The 12,305-nt window shown below is 38.1% G+C and overlaps 1 protein-coding gene across 8 annotated transcripts in view; it reads left to right on the forward strand.

The window, feature by feature from the left end:
* The first annotated feature begins 3,488 nt into the window (after nucleotides 1-3,488).
* Nucleotides 3,489-12,305, forward strand: part of SPTB (spectrin beta, erythrocytic) — a 118,132-nt gene continuing 109,315 nt past the window's right edge. For 3 of the 8 annotated variants that reach the window (XM_088146313.1, XM_088146312.1, XM_088146315.1), the window contains exon 1: nucleotides 3,496-3,681. The gene's annotated coding sequence lies outside the window, so the exon portion shown is untranslated. Of the gene's footprint in view, nucleotides 3,682-3,921; nucleotides 4,109-4,303; nucleotides 4,487-7,476; nucleotides 7,502-12,305 lie in introns of those variants that run through there. The other 5 variants (XM_088146311.1, XM_088146316.1, XM_088146319.1 and 2 more) reach the window with 4 other exon arrangements.

Here is a 12,305-nt window from a genome sequence, read left to right on the forward strand (position 1 = left end):
TCAATATCTGCATACAAATAACCCTACTCAATTTAAATTAATATAGATTTAAATACATAGGACATATGTATGATGGCAAAGTTTTTATAAAAGGATTACAATTAAATGCATAAGGATTATAACCAAAAGTTAAAAAAAGATGTTCTGAAAAATATAACACTCCTTTGACTGTAGATAATGTTCAGGAATGCAAGAGGCTTAGTCAGCAACACTAAGCCACTGAAAATGGCTGTGCTTCCTTAAGGCTGGACGTATTATTTTAAGTCATTCAATACCATTGTTATGAAATATATTACCAAAAAACCCTGAACTAAAAACCATTTTATGCATTCTGGCGTTTGTGCTGTGAACCCAAGTTTATATGGAGGAGGAGAAGACATCAGTATTAACAAATAGTGAATTCTGAATCCTAGTTATTGGATTCAGCAACAAACCATTAAGCTGTAGTTTGAAGTTAATATTTGGATTAGTGTCTGAAGGTGATGTAACTTTCACTCTTAGTATTGACAAGCAGTCAAGACTAGCTTCCACACAGAATTAGAGCAAAATATAAATGTTGTAATTAAACATTGCAGCCATTAATAATAGCTACCCACTGGATGCAGCCATGTGATATTTTTTAGCCATAAACTATTAACCAAAAGTGATGAAAAAGTAGAAATATCTATTGTAAGGAAAGCAAACATACATTTCTGCTAGCAAACATGGATCAGATGTCAGTATTTTTAACTACAGTGGCAATCATTGTGGAAAAAAACCTTGCACAATTCTGTACAATTTTTTTTTTTTTTAATAGCAACTCTGGTAATGCTCATACAATCAATCACCTTTAGGAGTTTTTTATGAGAATCAGCAAATAAGTGGATAACAATGATCTGGTAAACAATATTTATTGGACTTTCAAAAATCTATTGACAAAGCCCTTGCAAAAGGCTTTTGACAAAGCTCTGAGCAAATCTAATAGGCATCATGTAAGAAGAGATGAACACTTACTAAAGAAAAGAGGAAAAGAGGAACAAATAGACAGTTCTTTTAATAGAAACTCATGAACAGTGATGTCCACCAAACATGCATACTAGGATTAATGCTTTTAATTTGTTTTCAAATGCCCTGGAGTTGGCCCAGTTTGTTGATGGCATTCAGTAATTGTTTATGTTACTTAAAGCAGGAAAAAACGAATAGAACTTCAAAAGGTCTCATAAAACTGGGACAATTAGCATTCAAATGGCAAAAATAGTCCATATGGAATACAATCCTACCAGCAAGCTTTCACCAACATTCTTGTTCCTGCATTTTGACCCTAATGCAGTTTCTGAAGGCTGTTCCAAGTAGAACCAAGAAGAGCACGTGCAACAATCCAGTCTAGATGTACTAAGGTAAGCATGCAGGTCTGAGCCAACAGGTATAACGTTGGTTCCAGAAATACTTCCATGCTGAAAACTTGATTCTTCAGAGGGAATTTGAAAGATTCCCCTTCCCAAAACAGACTGAAATCCTATTTCAAATCTATCTGCTTGCTGGACAGGCATACCTCTGTCCTGCCTGGATAATTTTATTAGCTCTCATCCAAATCAGAGTACAGTATCAGATTCCCCATTGGTAGATGAACAAGTGAAATAGAGCTGTGTGTCATCTGTACTGATTGATTGATTTGATTTATATCTTGGTAAAATAATACCAAAAACACCTCACGTGACAATATGAGTATATGAAGGACAACCTATCCCAAATCTGATAAAGCCTCTGAGCAGTTCTTTAGTATTGAATAACTTGAGAGGTAAGATTGAATCCTGAGAAATATTTTAGATATCCAAATAACATCTTGGAATGGAAAGGAGTAACCATGGCCCAGGTGAAATTTTGACCAGAAATGTATAAATATCACTCCCCACTATCATGGCACAGTATGATGCATTCTAGAACAGCATGGGATTTACCATATAGTATGTCTGGAGGGCAGCAGTTTGGGGAAATCTGTTTGAGTTTTCCTCCTCTGAATAGTTATTCTGAGAGTGTGGATTAAAAAATCTTTTATCTGAGCAAACAGTTTTTATTCATCTTACATGAAGCATTTTGAGTTCAATTATCACCCTAGGAATTGGCCTTAAAAATAAAGCTAATAGACTGAAATTGCTATTGATTTCTAGCAATATCTCTTTGCAAGGGATAGGTAAGCAACTTTCTTCAAATGAATGAGATTTGCCGGTTCAGGAAAAAGAATAGAGTTCTTATAAACACTGGACCTGCTGCAGTCAGAAGCAGACTCATTTTTCCTTTCCCGGAAAGCTGTCCCTGCAGCAGTTTCGCGCTGAATAAACCACTCCCCGCCCGCACTCTCGTCTCCCTTCCCACTGTAGAGAATTCGCCCTGTAATAGTCTCCGGTGCTCCTAACAGGTTTCCTCTGCAGAAAAGCCACTACAGCACGGCTGCAGCACTCGGTCTATATACCTACGATGAGGTTATCCTCTACTTTTTTGCTTTGCATTCAGCGCCTAAGCAGAATGGATTTTTAAACGATGATGATCTCCTCCCCTTCAAATGGAGGGGGGGGCGGTCTAGCAAATGAGAGCGCAGTTTCACCATCCCTGTCTAGGACATCAAGGAAGGCCGAAGTACAACTTGCTGCCGGTGACGAGGGGCGCCGCCGCGTGGTTTAAATCAGAGGCGTCAGACACTTTCCTTTGCGAGAGAAAAAGCGGGAAATAAAGAGCGAAATCCTTTCTAGTTGACGTCTAGCCAGGAGAGCGGGTGGGTGAAGCGGGGACAAGGGCAGTCCTGTCACGGGGCGTTTGTCTCCGAAGCACGGAGTTATTTGCAGAGGTTCGCACGAGCTGCCCGGAAGACGCGGGAATTCGAACCCCTCCGCCAGCCCCTCATTGCAGCACGAGGGCTGGCGGGCGCTTCAGGCGCGCGGACTATGGGGCGGCCACGTTCCAACTGTCGGCCGTTAACGGAGCGGCGTTTGTTGGTGTGAGAGGCGGGCGCCAAGCCCTGCCTCCCTCCCTCCAGTCCGGACATCCGAGGAGGCTCCCGCCACGCTAGAGCAGCCGTCGGCGTGGTTTCAGAGTCTCACGTTGTCCTACCACAGTCCTCCGGCTGCCTCAGTGAGAGAGGAAGCTCCGTTGCCGTGGGGGGCACAGCCAGTGCGCCTTCCCTTTCGCCACTCCAACCCCCAGCTCCCCTCTTTTATTTAGGGCCGTGGCTCCCGCAGTTTAAAGCGTGGCTTCTTGCCTGGGGACTGGAGTGTTTACTCCCGGCAGGGGCTTGAGAAGATCCGGCGCCGCTTTCTTGCTTTAAGCTGGGTGTGGCCCGGTTGTTGCCTCTCGGCTGCTGGGCATCGTTAGCAGCAGGTAGCGGCGGCGGCGGTTGCTGCGCTGGGCATCGCCAGGTGCCGCTGCTGGCGCTGGCCTTGGGGGGCCGCTGTGCTGCATTGCAGGGCAGGCGCTTCCTCCTCCTCCTCCTCTCTCCCTCCCCTCCCCCGGAGGGACACGGCTATCTGGGCCGGGCAGCCGAGCTGTCCCTGAGCAGGAATGTCCCTGCTTGCCCAGATAATGTTATTTATATCGCCGGCGGAAGGGCGGCTCCGCTCAGCTCTCCCAGGACCACCCCGGCCCTCCTGGGGCTCAGTCTCGCCGCTGCCCTGCGCTCTGTGCTGCCTCTCCTCTTGCTACTCTAGACAGGTGAGTTCGCGAAACCTGACCCAGAAAGCGCAGCTGGACACCTGCGAGAGGGAGTCTTTCAGGTGGCAGAGCTGCCTTGGCGGGGTGGAGAGCTGGCTTTTCTGAGATTCCTGTTCTGGTAGCGGAGGCATCCCTCTCGCCCCCCAGCAGGCTGGGGCAGCCTATTTATAGCACCGCGCTTGCGTTATAGGAGAAACACGGAGGGGTAGATAAGATTATTCGTTCCGAATTGTCCCTTTTCAAACGGCAACCGTGGTCTCGGCCCATGAAAAAGGAGTTGGAAGATTCTCACCTGCCTACTAATTACGTTTGAGGGGAAAGGCTAGAGAGAGTTGGGGTTGAAAAGAAGGCAAAGTTATGAGTTGGTGTGAATCTGCCTCTTGCAAGATCAAGGGACCTTCACGGCACATTCCTGGACCATCTGGAAGTGAGTTCTGAGAAGAGACCACTCATATAATTGTATATTGGTTAACCTTTTCTAAACTCCTGTCTGTGCCTCATTGTCCAGATACTGCATTAGTGGACTGTACAGTATATAGTGATCAATTATACCTGCAAGGGAGCTTGCCTGCTTAAATCCATCCTGTGCTCCTGCTTTAAAAAAAAAAAAAAGACAAAACCCAGCATCTTGGTCTTGTGGTGTGTTCACCTGTAACAAATACATTCTGTCAGAAAGCTCTGTTGTTTTTTCTACTATCCCCTCTTGGATTTATCTTTTATGCAATTGGAGTCTCATTAGACAGGAGAGTTGTGGCAGGCTAATGTCACACTTTGTATCAGTGTATATCCCAAATCTGGAAAGAAGGTATGTAGATCATGCAATCTTGTCTTCTGTTGTCTGTTTGTAATATTTCATTAATGGTCTTCAGCAATGGAATGTCTAATTTATTTGCGCAGAATCTGGTTATTGTCAAGACCACATGTAAGAAATCTGTGGATAATTTTTTGGTCTGATAAAAGTGAATGGTGAGAACTTTGTGTTATTCAGCTGATGCAAACACAGAGTTTGTACTATAACCATAAGTTCATTTGCCAGTTGCTTTCAGAAAAAATACACTTACACATGAGATAGGGACACAGACCTGCTGTATTGCTATGTTGTTACATAAAACCAATTAATATGAATCTGTTTCAGTATCCCTGCCTGGATTTTTTTTCTTTTTTTTTTGGTGTGTGAACATGGTCAGATTCCTTTTTCTATAATGTACTGAAATTATTTACTGAATGTGGCAAACTTAATGTTTTGTTTACTAGATTTCTGATTCATTGTGTTAATTTGTCTTTACAATAAGATCTACAGATAACAATGAAACTTCACATTATTCCCTCTTTCCTTCTGAACACTTAAGGTGGTAGGATGATTACTTTAGAAGTCATATTCTAGGATAAAAGCATGAGAGATATTGCATTTTAGTGAATTAACTTTGATTTAGAATGTTTTATTTTTATTTAAATTTTGCAGATATGGTCTATACAATGGATTTAAGAAGGTGCAACTTTGTTCCATTCTGAAGTTTAAAATACCATCTTTAATTGTTATCTGCATAGTTTATTTTAATGTACTGGGGCCCTTCAGAAGTGTTGAACTATAATACCCATCATTATCTATTCTTATTTAGAATGGGATTTGTGATCCATTTCATCTGCAGGTCACTGAATTGGGGAAAGTTGAGATACATATGTAATTTTTCTCTGAAGGATTCTGGTTTTTTTTTAAAAAAACTTCCAGTGTGCAGAAAAGTAGAACCTTGAAACTGACAAGAAATGGACAAAAAAATGGACTTGTTTGGCTTGCTGGAGAATCTGCCTGTACAGGTTTCTCTGTTAAAATGTATTGGTGTAACAGATATAGCCAATATTATTATAAAACTGCACTGGTGTTGATGCTGAGGAATTCCATCAGTTACTATATTGCATGATCTTGCATTTCTTATCTAATACTATAATCATACCCTACATTGGGATATTTATTTAAAGTATATGGGATCTAAGCTAAGTATAATATGATACATTTTATGGATATTGCAAGAATTTTGGATTTTCAGTTCAACATATATAAGGAACTGTAGATGCAGAAGAAGTGGGTCTGCTAGCATTAACTGTCCTTATTTATAATATTGCTTCACATAGAAATAATGGTCCAGCGCACAAGTTCATTTTCTTCATATTTATTCATTACCTGACAACGGGACCATAAATAATTATTCTTTCAAAAGGTTTAAACTGAAATGTTTTTTTTGGATTTAGTCAAACTAGACTGAAGATGTAAATACCTATCTAAAGCATGTTTCTTTTCAATATATTAAGAAGAGGAGGACAGAAACATAAATATGAGAATTTTTTTTAGAAATCTTGCCTTGCTAGCCAAAATATCATTTAGCTGTAACAGTAGATTGCAATGAATATTTGTGCCTGTTAGGTTGTGCTTTTGTTACTTTCCACCCTCTATCTGATACCAACCAACTATATATGATATTCTTTAAAAATCCTATTCTCAGTTCTTTTGCTTTGTTCTTTGATGTAGTGTGTCTGCAGCATCTTTAACATTTACTCACATTGCCTGGACCATCTCACTCTTCCAAGCTCTGTCTACAGTAAACTCCAAGATCTGCTTCTAATCCCATCTATCTTGATACTGGCTACACAAGCTACATGAAAATTAGCTTAGTGATTTTCATTCATATTTTCTGTTCGTTGATTGAGATGGATAAAATACTGTTCCTATAATCAAAGAGTCTGACTCACAATTACTCTGTGCGATATGGGATACGTGTTAAGGAACATGTTAATCTCTGCATTAAGAGCCAGTTTGGTCTAGTGGTTAAGGCACCAGGATAGAAATTAGTCCCATTTAGGCATGAAAGCTGGCTGGGTGACTTTGGGCCAGTCGCGCTCTCTCAGCTCAACCCACCTCAAACAGTTGTTGTTGTGGGGAAAATAAGAGGAGGAAGAAGTGTTAGGTATGTTTGCCACCTAGAGTTATTTATAAAAAATAATAAAGGCAGGATAAAAAAATCTAATAAAAAAGCATGCAAAACTGCGTTATAGAGTTAATTGGTCCATCTAACCCAGTTATTTTCAACAATGACTATCAGGACAGACTTTTTCCAGATCAGAAAATGCCTGGAGTAAGAATGGATTGTCACATTGATAATGAAGCTTGCAGGCTGTTTTGTAAACAATGTTCAGGTGGAAGCTGGCCTACCTTCTTAGAAAGGGCAGGTAAAAGAAAGCTAACTGCTTTAAAATGCCTACATATAAGATTTACATTTGAAAACAAAAGTACTTAGTGGAATTTTTGTGTATCACTTTAACCTTATTCTTACTAACCACGACTTAGAAAGACTTGTCTGGTGTTCATTTCCAATCTTAATTAATGTTTGAGAGTTCAGACACCAGGTATAGAATCTGAGGCTTTCTGCATGAAAAGCATATATTCAATCATTGATCTATCCTTCCTCCATATTTACATACCTCATAACCCCAGTAAACTGGAAGCATATTAAGAGTTGGGCAATCACAGTGTCTTGTATCTTCCAATAATATTGCTATGACTGAGAACAATTTTGGCAGATTTGCAAGATTCGGTTTCATTCTTATTGATATTGTTGTCAGTGGAAGGAGTTCTTGATCTTAAGAACTGAGATGGAAGCAAGATGGTTTATACATGCCCTACTATTTCTTCAAATAGGAGAAAATAAATCCTAAAATAAATGCCCTTAAATAAGAGAGTGTGTTGGCTATGATCAGTCAGAACATGTTTACTGAAAATTTGCTTTGTTTCTTCCCTTGCAGAATATAGGAAGTCACCTTGAACCAGGTATATATACTATTGTATGTGTTGACTGCTGTGGTTCACCAAAATTTCAGGCTAATTTTTTAATCTTATGACTCTTAAGTAGTCATATCAGGAAATGAATCCTGAGAGTTTCTACATAGTTAGGGCACATAGTTATCGAAATCAGATTAAAACCATATTGGGTTGACAGCTACTCTGACCAGAGTGTATTTAAGAGCAGTATCTCTATTTTTTGTTTTTGTTTTTACTACATACTTTGTGTCTTTTATAAGATGTGACTCCAATATAATATTTTAGCCTTAAACTCTCATGCAGCCATCCATAAAGGATAGTATTATTTTCTGAAAACAGAAGATAGTTAGCATTCAATCTGTTGTCTATTTGTAATATTTCATGCATACTTATATTTACTTTATATGAAAACTTGAAGATACATTTCTAAAACCAGAATATTTAAAGATATGCATTTGCTTTCTTCTGATTTTGTTATGAGTAATTTGTATTTCATTAATTGGGAAAATGTTCACATTTCTTCGTGTAATATACAGTAATAGCTTTCAATAAATATAATATTTTATTGAAATATTCTAAGTACTGTTTTTCATATTTAGCATAGTAAGTTCACTAATATGAAAGTAATCTTGTTCCATGGATGGATTCTGAAGAATTGACAATTAGTAAGTCCAACTCCAAGAAGTAATACATAAGCCAGGCCTGAATGATCTGGACCTTAATTTTATTGACAGTGCCATTGTTTTTACAGGTGGGCTTTTCTTTTCTTTTCTTTTCTTTTCTTTTCTTTTCTTTTCTTTTCTTTTCTTTTCAATTTCTATTACCATTTCATATGGAATGCATCACTTGTGAATATGATTAATAAAGGAAAAAAACAGGAAGGTCGCTTCCTTCAAAAGTTCATTCTAATACATCATTCTCCATGATGATTGAGAATTATAGGAGCTGAATTTCTCCAGGAATTATGGAGAGTACCTAGGTTGAGGAAAGCTGTTTTACAGTTGTGGAAAGTGAAATCTTCAGTTGAAGAATCCCATGTAGAAAAAATAATTTAATCTGCTCAGGTTATTTTTTCTTCTACTCTTAAAGTTGGGCTTTAGACTTGGCTCAAATCTTTATTTTCCCAGACTGATTCAATATTTAAATCTTCTGTGCAATGTTTTGTGGACTACAAAGTGTGAGCTGCATTTTACTGAAAATGTGAAATTTGTATTGACTAAAATGAACAAGCAAATACCAACTCTTGTTTTTAAAGAAAAGTGTACAGGAATTGTATGCTTATATTGTTGCTTTGTTTAACAATCAAATTTTTCACTGGATATAAGCATTTGGCATTATAAAATAACATAGAAGTTCCACTACAGGCAGTGATAGATAGCTAAAGCAGAAAGAGAAAGCAATAGTTAGTGGGGAGAAGGCATCTCAGAGGTTTCATGCAATAATCTGAAAGATTTGAAATCTTAATGCACCTAAAAATCTTCCTACAATTGCAAACCTTGACAATGATATAGTCCGTGTTCATACAAACATCCTCTCTCCATCCAGCATAAGATCTCAGTATTACAGGAGACTTCCAGTGTGGTATAATGTTAAGGTGTGGACTCGGACAGGGAGACTCAAATTTAAGTCCCAACTTGTCCATAGATTTCATTAGATTACTTTGGTTTAAGTCTATCTCATACAGTTATTTCTAAGATAGAATAGAGGAGCTTTTAGAGGAAAAGTAGAATATAAATTAAAATAATTTTTAAAAGAAAATGAAAATACCCTGAAGCCATATTGTGAGAAAGCAAGAAGCTATTGATTATTCATTGTTTTCTTTAACCAATTGCCCAATTTAATGCTGGCCAAATCAGCAGATTAAATACTCTACTATATTTCATCTTCAAAAAGAAAGCATAGCAAATATATAACATACAGCATAATGAGTATTTTTAACAAAATACAAAGGCTAGTTCTAGTTGAGATTTACTCTATATTGTATGATTGTGCTACTGCATTCACAGAAGTTTATAGAAGGTCCTGATGGCAATTTCCATCTGTATCCCTTAACTTTTTCTCATTTTTTCTGTTTTTTGTTTCTATTTTAAATATATATATACATATATTACTTACATAGTATAAATAATATAAGCAGATTAATTGTACAGTTAAGTATTATTGAGTTGGACTGAGTTAGGGATTGTATGGACAAATGCTTGATTTCTTCATCTGTCTGAAGTAATAATTTGGAGCCAAGTTGTCACTTTAGTCACAGCCATTCCTTTTATCTGCACAGGTAGTCCTTGGGTTATGACCACTCATTCAGTGACCATTCAAGGTCATGATGGTGCTGAACAAGTGGTATTTACGACTCATCCTCAAAGTTCTGGCCATGTGACATTGTGCTTTACAACCACACTGCTTAGCGACAGAAATTCCAGTCCTAATTGCTGTCATAACCTGAGGACTACCTGTATGTATGTATTACAGTAACAGTAAAATTCAAACATTGCAATGCTTATTGCAAATGCAGTGGTTGGATTTCATAAACAAGTAAAAGGAGATCAAGTTGATATTATTTCTTTAAAGTATATTTTTCTTTAAAAATCTTTTAAGATGGGAAAGACAAATTTGCTGCACATTGTATTTTTGCATGGTGACATTAGAAGCCATGTTTCTGAAATGTACAGTTTGCTCTCATTCTTGAGGCTAGTGTATAGAACTTAGAATACAACTCGTAATTAAATCTTGGAATTTGCTAGCAAGAGATGTGTTGGTTGACTTCAAAACAGAGATGGATCAATTAATGGAAGTCATGGGGATCAATGGCTATTAGTGTGACTGCCTGTAAAAGCCATCTGCTGGGATATTAGTAGTCTTCCTTGGCTGGCAACTGTGAGAACAGACTGCTGAACCAGATGAGCCAGGGGTCCAATCCAGCAGAGCACTGCTTATGATCTTAATTCTAGGCTCTTTGCAGAATTAGAGTACATAAAAAATGGTAGTCTAATGTACTTAGCTCTCCACTTTGTGCTAGTCAAATGCATCCTATCCTTCAAATGTGATTTGCCAAACACATGACGATAATTTCCCCTCCCCATTTTCTGTAGGTTCAGACAACGTGGCAAAAACAGATGGTAATTGTCTCTGGGGGAATAGAATTAATAAATATTGTCCTGTGTTTGGCTTGATGATCATCAGTCATTTGCACCTGCAGATTTTATATGAGATTTGTCAAAATAATTAGTATGCAAAAGATTCATAGTTTTTATTCTGAAGGTCACAGTTGCCTGCCAAAATTTAGGCATCCCTGATCAAATTGTAAATTGTAATGAATCCGTACACATGACATCTTTATACAAATTTGAATGCTTATTTATTATTTATGTATAGCTGTTTAACAAATCAAAATAAGAAAATAGTGAATATTGGAGGTGCAGAAGTTTGGATACCGTTCCAGTTATTTTAGTGTTTTTTAAAACCATAAAGTTGTTAGCAAAGCTCAAAAAGGTAATTAACTACAGTTATTCAGGGGAACACAATTTTATAGGTAAACAGATACTCTGACCTGTCTAATTTCTTGGGTTGTAATTGTCTGGTCTTGTTTCAAACAATCATTTCGAATGACTGAGCATTTGAAAATGGAAATAATTCGCTCTTTCAAAGCAGGGGAAAGCTATAAAAATATTGTTTATTTTTCCAGTTAGCAATTTCAACTGTGAGAAATATTATTATATCTGTTGAACTGTTGAAGTCAAGGCAAGATCTGGAAAACCAAGAAAAATCTTTGTGAGAACTGCCCCCAAACTGATCAAATCTGCAAAATAAAACCCACAAATCACTGCAAGCAACTTTCTGAAAAATTTAGCTGACACTGGGGTAATTCTCCACAGGCCCACAATATAGTGTTGCTTATACAACAATGATCTGCATATTAGAGTTGTGAGAAGGAAACCTTTTCACTGACCTCATCACAAAAGTTAATTACTGTATCTATGGTACAGGTAGTCCTTGCTTAACATTCATTCATTCAGTGACCTTTCAAAGTTAAAACAGCACTGAACAAAGGGACTTATGACCAGTCCTCGAAGTTCTGGTCATTGCAGTGCTCCCACAGTCATGTGAACAGAATTTGGATGCTTGGCAACCAGCTTGCACTTAAGACTGATTGCAGTGTCCCATGGTCACATGATCACCAATTTTGGCCTTCCCTGCAGGCTTCCCACAAGCAAAGTCAGTGGGGAAGCTAAAGGAAAGGTCACAAGTTGCTCAGCTAAGTCTCCCCCCAATTGTCCCAATTGCAGTCGTAACTCAAGGACTACCTGTATATAGAAGAAAACCTTGGTAAGCCTGAAGTATTTTGAAACAAAATGCTTTGGATTGATGAAATAAATTTGACTTGTTTGGCCATACTCTAGCCATACACAATACATTTGGAGAAGAAAAGGTGAAACGTTTGAAGGAAAGAACAATTGTTGCCAACTGTTAAGCATAGTAGTGGTTGTATTGTGTTTGGCAGCACAGGAAATATCCTAGAAAAGAATGTCCCAAAATGAAGTGAAGAAGTTGAAGCTGAAAAAGAGGTTGGATATTTCAGCAAAAAAGAGGCTGGATATTTCAGCAAGGTAGCTATCCAAAACATATCTCCAAATCAAACATCAGGTACTTACGGTTAAAAAAAAGGTTGAAGGTTTTCACAGTCTCTGGAATGGCTTTCACAGTCTCTGGACTTCACTATATTGAAATTTTGTGGGGAAATCTCAAATAATGCAACTCATGCAAGCAGATATAAGAATATTTCTAAGCTAGAAAGAGTCCTGGAAGGAAAAAT

The sequence above is a fragment of the Python bivittatus genome, unplaced genomic scaffold (genome assembly GCF_059951505.1).
Source record: "Python bivittatus isolate LINGU-HERP-01145 unplaced genomic scaffold, Pbiv_v1 ctg000480_np1212, whole genome shotgun sequence".
Lineage (NCBI taxonomy): Eukaryota > Metazoa > Chordata > Lepidosauria > Squamata > Pythonidae > Python > Python bivittatus.